The sequence below is a fragment of the Nannospalax galili genome, unplaced genomic scaffold (assembly GCF_000622305.1).
Source record: "Nannospalax galili isolate Female #2095 unplaced genomic scaffold, S.galili_v1.0 scaffold422, whole genome shotgun sequence".
Classification (NCBI taxonomy): Eukaryota; Metazoa; Chordata; class Mammalia; order Rodentia; family Spalacidae; genus Nannospalax; species Nannospalax galili.
In genome coordinates this window covers 197,335-206,587 of record NW_008347806.1, presented here as the reverse complement: position 1 = coordinate 206,587, position 9,253 = coordinate 197,335, and positions in this window count along the sequence as shown.

Here is a 9,253-nt window from a genome sequence, read left to right as displayed (position 1 = left end):
ACAGCTATCAAAGTGCCTGAAAGTAAATCCTGAGTCTATCACTCTCGAGTCCAACCTTGGTAGACAATAGAAAAATGAGGAGGAACCCAATAGAGGGATGCTTTTGGAAGCCCTTGTCAAGAAATTCCAATGGACTCTCATATGAACATTTGAAAATTGCCCTGCTCTGACTTTTTTTAGTTCTCTGTCTAGAACTTGTAATACTACTTACTCTTGCCTTTACTTCTCCTTCACATCTCCTATTCACGATTCATGGACTTTCTTCTCCCCTTAGAGATAACAGTTATGCAATTTGGGAGTCTTTTAGATAGACCCACTGAAGGGGTACTCCAGTTGCCTCACCCTGTGTCTCTGTTCAGCATGGAAGAAACCAGAGTGGTCTGCGTTCCTATTCCTTATTGGCAATTTGGGTAACCCTTCAGAGGATGGTGTGATAAGAATAGGAGGTAGGAATTGGTTAGTTAGGGTAAAAAGACCCCAAAGAAAAGTAGCCAGATTCTTGGCTAAAAGTCAAAATGTCCTTGGGCCTCTTAGCAACATACTCTGTTCCAAAGACCAAAAATGTCAAAAGTATTTGGGAGCTTGTATCTAAACCTTAAAAGATTTTAGGGTTACCTCTTCAGAGGGGTGAATGTTTGAGTAGCCAAAAGACTCATAAAAATAAACAAATCAAAGAAAAAACAAAAAAACAGAAACAAACAAACAAACAAAACCAAAAAATACAATTTTACCCAGGAATCAGGAAGTAAAAAACACAGAGGGGTTCAGCAGGTGTTGGCTTCCCAGGAATTCCCTTGTGTTCATTAGCTTCTCGTTGTTATGATAAAATATTAAGAAAAAACACTCAAAGGAAAAAAAAAATCCATATAACCTTTAATCCAGCATCTGTATTTTGAGATTTCTATAACCTAGAAACATGTGAACAAGGACTTCAAGGGATAATGAAGGTGATGGTACGTAGCAAAAGCTGGAAATAACATAAATGTTCATCCAAAGAGAACTAGTTATGTGGTCTGTGGAACAAATTCTACGGAATACTATGCAGCTCTTAGAATGGCCACAATAAGCCATGTGAACTGGGATGGAAGGAGCTGAGATGAATCCCAATAAACAAGCGGCAGATGATAAAATAAAATAAAAATAAAAACAAAAAAATTATGAACAAAAACAATAAAATAAAATAAAAAAGAGTGCAGACACAGTTGGGATGATTACCTACGTGGACCTTACACTGAATGGATGTACTGTCTGTGACTCACCTTGGAACCCATACTGGTCTACACCCTTGAGAGCCTTCCCATCATCCCATAGCTAGGTTCATGAGAATCCCCACCAGGTCCTGCACAGAACCCAAAGTGTGGGTCATGGTTAGCCCACACAGACATGGGGAGATGAGAGAACCCAGAAGGAAAGTGGAGGTGGGGGGTGGCTTCATTCCATCTTCCTGCAAAATGCACACATCACAAGACAGTTGCACTCCTGTCCTCAGCAACTGCTGGGCTGTGTACCGCTTTAATCTATCCGATGTGACTGGGCCTTTTCTATTCCCCTGGGGCCCCCTGGGGCCTGTTCTAGTCTATATATTCTGATATGTGCCCCTCCCTAAGGAAATGAAAATTTTCCAGGAGTCTCATACTGAGAGAAGGAAAAGGCTGAGATCTCTTGTACCAGGAAGAGATCTCACATCATTCTGACACTTGTCAGACCTCCTAACAGAACAGACTACAGCCCAGACAATGATGGGTCAGTGATGGGCAGGACCACAGCCGGACCAGGACTGCTTAGCTATGCAGACCTCTTGCCCTCTATTGAAACCTGAATTTCATGTCAGGACCCCAAAGACAGACTTGGCGTTGGGGAGGAGGGAAGCAGTTCCTGGTTCTCTTTATTTACTCCTCTTCCCACCATAGCCACACTGAATAAATCTCCTTTCTCTGCCCTTCACTATCACTGGTCTGTTTAATTGGCTTACGGAGGTCCAGTGGCCAAGCCTGGTGTGTTAGAGAGCAGCCAAGGCCCAGGCTCTGGCCCCCAACTCAGTAATAACTGAAAGCTTCTATTGACATTGAACCAGGACTTGCCAATGGAAACTCTGCCTGCGTCTCCTCTATCCTGCTGCTCCTCCATCTCCCATTCCTCCTTCCTGCCACTCTGACATCTGGCCATGACTTTCCTCACCCTCAGAGAGCATGCAATGTAGGTCAGGCCAGTTCTTCTTCTACACTGCCTGCACTTGAGTGCCTCTGTTGCCTGCAGATAGCTCTGGGCTCAGTAAGGCCGGTACCCTGGCCTCGTACTGGCCTCTGGACATGTGTACTGAGCAGATGTTGCTGCTCATAATAGCCTTCTTCCCTCTACATCACCAGCACAAGCTCACCTGCATTGTGGGTTCAGTCTCCATCCCTCCCCTAGGCAGTTCCTCTGATCACTGCAGTCCACCAAAGTCCCTCAGAGTCCCATGTTCTTTGGCAAAAACCCATACCACCCACCTCTGCATCTCTGCAGTTCTCAGAAAGTTCCCTGTGGGCTCTCCAGGCTCAGGTCATTGTCTCTGTTCTGGGAACACAGTAGGGCTACACTCAGGAAATACCACAATGACCCAGGATCACTATTCCAGATAAGATTCAGGCCCTGTGTCATTTAGAAGGAGAAAGGAACTCTAGAGAGACCACCAACAGATTTTTACTGAAGACTTGCTTCAAGAGAGCCCAGCTATGACCTCTATCCCAATCCCCGACTAGATGCCTTCATACTTCCTGTTCCCATATCCACTCTATCCAGGGGCCTTCATTACATATAAGTACAAATGTTGCCTAAAAATAATGCATGAAGGGCTGGAGATGTGGCTCAGTTGGCAAAGCACTTGCCTAGCAGGCAGAAAGTCCTGGGTTTGAGTCCCAGCACTATATAAACTGGGTGTGGTGGCACATGCCTATAATCCCAGCACTTAAGAAATGAAAGCAGGAGGCTCAGGAATTCAAGGTCAATCTTGACTATACAAAGTTTGAAGCCATCCTGAGATACAGGAGACCATGTCTCAGAAAACTAAACTAGGGCTGGAAAGATGGCTTAGTGGCTGCTCTTCCAGGGGACCTGGGTTCGGTTCCCAACACCCACATGACAGCTAACAACTGTCTGTAACTCTAGTTACAGAGGATCTGACACTTGTCTTCTGACTTCTGCAGGTATTATACTGACATTGTATGACATGAGTACACTTACATGCATATAGGCAAAATACTCAAACACATAAAATAAAAATAATTTTAAAAAATTGAAAAAGTGAAGCTAGACTAAAAAAATAAAAATAGCTCATGACTCTCACTTTTTGTGACAACAGGCTAGACTTTCTATCAGTATTGGCTAGACTGACTCATGGCAATGTGACCTCACAGTGCCCTTCCAACAGTGAGTGATGGGATGGTCTTTGCCAGGGTCAGGCCAGATGCTAGAAAACACACAAACCACACCGTTAGTGGGTGAAGGTGACACTGCCTGCGCACAGTGGGAGACAAGTCACAGAAACCAGCACACAAACTTGTCCTGAGTGAGGTGGAATAGGAAGTGCCCTTAGGCTGGCATTTCTTCATGTCACCTTTGCAAACACAGATGTCCAGGCAGGAAGAACAAAGGTTGTGGGCAGAGGCTTGCTTTCTGGCCTGCTCTTTCTTGTTTTTAACTTTCAGTCTCTATCCTTGTGGGTTCTGCTGCTGAGCATTGGCTCAGATGACAGATGGTTCAACCACACAGTGTACCCTTCCCCTCTGCAGGGGACCACACAACCCCATGCCCACTGGGAGATCCATCTGCTGGAGCTGTGCAGGCTGGAGCAGGCTGGCTCACTGGCACGTGTCAGAGTCTGGGCAGTGGGTGGGTGGTGAAGGGGCCCCAGCTCAGCTCAGAGCCCCATGAGCCAAGCTGACTCTGCAGTGACACGTAGGCAGGCAGCTTGGAAATAGCCTCTCTCCTGTGTCTTTAATTAACTTAATCCATTTAACCACGGTCTTTAAATAATTGAGCACCTTGGTAACCAGTGTTCAAGCATTTGAACTTCAGTTGCAAGAATGCTGGAACCTTCTAATTCTGTTAAAAACATTTCACTTCCCTATTGTTATTCCCAAGCTGAGGCTGTGGTAGGAGTGAAAAAGAGTGAAAAAGACCTTCAGGGATGGAAGTCAGGCAGTTCAAAGTACATGATGGGGTTACTGTCAAACTCACAAAAGAGGAAGGAAGGAAGGAAGGAAGGAAGGAAGGAAGGAAGGAAGGAAGGAGGGAGGGAGGGAGGAAGAGAGAGAAAGAAGAAAGAGCGACCAGAGTGAGAGAGAGAGAGAGAGAGAGAGAGAGAGAGAGAGAGAGAGAGAGAGAGACGGAGGAACCACAGCAAGCTTTCACTGTCTCCCAGGTGTTTTCCTAGAAGCCCTGTATGTGGGCTTATCACCTGCAAATGATAAAACTTTGGATGAGTGTTTATTTGAAAATGATATAGTCTTAAAATGCTTAGCTCTCTTTAAAAATAATACCTTCATGTTTATATTGTTTAGTTCCGAAAACCAAGCCACTAGGGTCTTCCCCATGGTACCCATGCTGAAGATTTTCATGTGTCATTATGTATGTATCATTTTTTCAGCTGCATAAAATGTAAATGTTTATACTGAATTATTATTTCAAACACTAAATATGTCTTGTTGAATTTACAAAAATACAAGGTTTTTTTCACTTTTATTCATAGCCTTATATACTATTAGTATAGTTCAGATGCTTTTTCTTAGCATAGAAGTTGAATTATCTACAGCTACTTAAAATATATCCAACATGTAGGTAACTCTCCCTGGGGAATGTCACTCTCTACCTGAAATCCCTTCTCTCCTTTCTTCTTTGTCTATTTCCCCTCTGCTATGAAAGTCAAATCCATGTCTCAAAAGTCTTCTGCCTTGTTAGTCAGGTAATTGAAACCACATCCCATAACTTGAAATTGTGATGGGCACCATCGCCCACACTTCCAAATGTGGACCCTCATAGCATCCCATCAGAACTGAGTGTGCCTGTCATCCAACAGGGACCCCAAGTTCAACCACCCACAGATGGGTACCAGAGATGGCATTCAAAGCCAGTACCTCCTTCGCCATAAAGTACTGGGAGTGCCCGCGCCTCAGTCACTGTCAGAGCATCATCTGGGTGTTCCGTTCTCATGTTTGCCCTCTTAGACATGCTAGGGTGACCTCTTTAGAGCATGTCATCTGTTCCTTCACAACCTGCTACACCCAGGACAAGCCACCTGTATTGCAAGGACGGAGGACGGTATCAACATTTGCCCCTTTCCTGCTCCCTGACTCTGTCACTCAACTCTGGCCACAATGGCATTTTGGCTGTGCCACCAATTGCAGCTTTGACCTAGAACACAGCTCCCTGGGGGATTACACAGTCACCCTCAGCTCCCTCAACTCTTTACTAGTGCCATGTTGTGCAAGCACCCTCTGGGCTCAGCCGAAGTGGGGGCTGCACCCCTCAAGGCCACACACCCTACTGGAGCATAGTCACCCACCCTATCTGCTGTGTGTCTCTCAAACACCAATCACATCTAACTTACCAGTTGACTTTTGACAAGAGCTCTGGGGATGGAATTTGGGTTTTCAGCCCTGCACAGTAAGCACTTTTACCCACTCAATCATCTTGCCAGTTCTAGCTAAGATCTCTTGAATAACACTTTTAGAAACTTCTCCATTAAAACAGACAGATTGAAAGGAGGAGAAATACACTTGGACTGGAATTTAGAGTGTCTACTGGGTACTGAGGCTATTGAGTGAAGTCCCTCAGTCCTCTTCCCTCAGTGCACACTACCGGGGTACAAATAGCAGAACAAATAGCAGGATCTTCCTTCAAAGGTGGCAAGCCAGGCACTAGGATGCTGGGTTGCTTCCCCATAAGGTAGAGTACAGGTACGTGAGGACCAGCAGGTAGAGGATTAAATGACCAGGAGAAAGGACTAGACAAAGCAAGATAAGACTGGAAGGGAGCTCAGTAGAACCCTCCTCTAAGAGGTGCTGAGTCCTCTGTGTACCCAGGTCAGGAGGCTCATGGGTAACACTCTTCCTGAGAGACCTGCACTGCAGACCCAACAATGAAACCAGAGTCAGAACAAACCTCAAGAGGTTACACTAAAGCAAGAGGATGGGTGTATGGTTTGCATTTTTTTTTTTGAAATTGGGTCTCCTTGTGTTGCCCAGGATGGCCCCAGACTCACAGAGATTTGCCCGTTTCTGCCTCCTGAGTGTTATGATTAGAGGTGTGTGCCACTGTGATTACATGGTGCTAAGGATTGAACTCAGGGCTTTGCTCATGTCAAAAAAGCACTCTGCCAACTGAGCTATGTCTCAAGTGGACCTGTTGGCTGCATTCAGAGAAATCCTGATATACTTTCTAAGAGATTGGGTCTCTCTCCTCTGAATTTTCCAGCTGGACTACTGACTAAATCTACAGAAGTGTATTAGTGACTCTCCTCGCTGCTGTGACAAAATACCTAAAGGGAAGAAGGGTTTATTTGGGATCACAGTTTCGGGGCACAGTCCATCACGGTGGGGAAGGCATTGTGGCAGGAGTGTGAAGGAGCTGGTTTTATCTCATCCACAGTCAAGAAGCAGAGAGAAATGAACGCTGGTGCTCAGCTCACTTCCTCCTTTTTATTCAGTCCAGGACGCCTGTCCATGGGATGGTGCCACCCCACACTTAAGGTGGGTCTTCTCACCTCAATTAATCCAATCTAGAAACTCCCTCACAAACATACCCAGAGGTTTGTCTCCTATGTGATCAAGAGCCTATCAGGCTGACATCAACTATCACAGTAGCCTTCTGAAAGCAGGCTTTCATTTCCCAGTCAACCCAGATTAGAGCAGATAACTAGACTGAGCCCAGGTCCATCAGATGGTAATAAAGCAAATTCCAAAACACAGCCAATGTCCAACATAAAACAACTGATCTCATCAATGTAACAAAGAAATCTGCTTGGAAAATCAAAAAATGGAAACAGGAACATCACTAGAGAGCAGCAGATAAGTCTGCCAGCCAGATTCCTGATCCCAAGAGAATTTCAGGGTCCTATCAGACATGTACCTACAGTTAGAAGCTCCCTTTCTCCCCCACCCCTAGGCCAGGGGCCACATCTGTGCAGTGGGCCACTGACAAAGTGGCCACCAGCTTCAATGACTGTGCAAAGAAGAGTTTGCCCAGAATTGACAGGGACAATCAGAGCCCAACAATCTAGGGCAGAGGGGGGTATGAGAGTGCCGACCCCTGATAGAGATCATCTTGCCCTCCTGCCAGGCACAGGAAGGGTGAACCCTGCTTCCGTACTTCATGGACTCTCATCCACAGAGCCATCTCTCCAGCCCCCTGTTACATACTATTCTTTAAAAGGAGCATGGTGAAGTATATTTTTCTTCAGTGTTGAAGTTCACTGACAGTGATTGCTGTGGCAGTTAACAGTGACTGTCCACTTGATAGGATCTAGAATGCCCTAGGAGATAAGCCTCTAGGAGTACCTGTGGGGGCATCTCTAGATTGGTTTACCTGAGGTAGGAAGATCCACACTAAATATGGGTGGCACCACCCCATGGACTATGACCCCAAACTAAATAAAAAGTAGAGAGCAAGATGAGCAGCAGCATTCATCTGTCTGCTTCCTGACTGTGGGTGTGATGGGACCATCTGTCTCAGGCTTCTGCCTGCCGCCATGTGTTCTCCGTTAGGACAGACTATGCCACCAAACACTGGGTCACAATAAACCCATCTTTCCTTGAGTTGCTTCTGTTGGGTATTTTGTTACAATGAGAAGTCACTAACACAGTTGCCATCAATGGATGCCACTTGAAAATAAAATCCAGCACAGTGTCTCTTTAATCATGCCAAAGAGAGCATTTGATGCAGATGGTGTGTCTGTCCCTGAGGTCAACCTTGCAGTATGTGTGTGGGGGGTGCCATTTTGAATAGCTTTCTTTGAATGGGTCAGGAGAATGGGGGAGGGCAGTCTCCCTGCTTAGACCTCAATGTTGCTACTAATTTGAAGACCACAGATGTTTTCCTGTACAGAACAGACTAAGGAGTGACGCCCTTATACCGTGTGTCCCAAGGGTCTCAGTGTTCCCACTGGGTTAATGGTGTGAGGGAAGATTCTATTCCTTACAAGACTTAAGGTTCTGTTATAAAAGGCAAAAATGGAGTTTATTTCAATCTATAGCCATTATTGATAACAGCAGTTATGTGCCAGGTGTTATAAAATAGGAACAGATACAGCAAGCTTGGAGATTAAGGGGGGAAATGGGGGCACCATGATGGAGGGGTGAGACAATGCGAGAGATAAACAATGCCTAGCTAGTTTTGAAAACCAGAGGAAACCATATTACTCCTACAACCTACTGACAAATTATACATAGCAGATCAATAAATATATGTCTAGGTAAGGTTTACCTGAGAACAACTAGTCTTTGCCCAAGATTTATCTACATGACACACAGTAATTAAAAATACCAGACTGGTGGAACTAACCTTCTTGGGTGTTTAACAGACATACTTTGAGGCCCATAATAATTTGCTCAGAGGGACATAAAGGACAGTTTTGGCTCCTTGCCCTCCTAGGTCGACTAAGCTCCAGGGGACTATAAGCATCTCTCAAAATATCTTGTAACTATTGTAAATCACCTGTCCTCTTTAGCAAGGAGGCCATGGAGATACCACCAGATGGACCTGAACCAGTGTCCCGTCTACAAAGAGGAGGGTCAACACAGAGGAATCACTTCTTCCATGCTTCCAAGTGAAGCCAACCATGGTCAAGCAGGACCTTTGACTTATCTTCACATAGGCGGAACTGGTAAAAGAAAGGAGCCAGGGGCTCCTCCCAAGCCCATGTGACCCCTGAGGAACAGATCCTCAAACGACCTTAAGAGTAAAAATAAATTGGTTTATCTGGACCAATTGTAGGACCTTAAACACCCAAAAGGAAAGTATAACCAAAGATTAAAGGGGCCAATATAATTTCTTAAGAATCCATATGCATAGCTAAAGGCTACATAACAAGTGACAATGCCAGACAGGAGATACCTTCTTTTGAGTTTTTGGCCAGGGTGGCCAAAGGCACTCCCAGGCAGTATCCCAGCATACGACTGAGAAAATGAACAGCAGATCCCAATCTTATCTAAAGGAATATTGACAACTGATTGGTGCTAGATGAGAAACAGCTGACCCTCCTAAAACAAGGATCTCT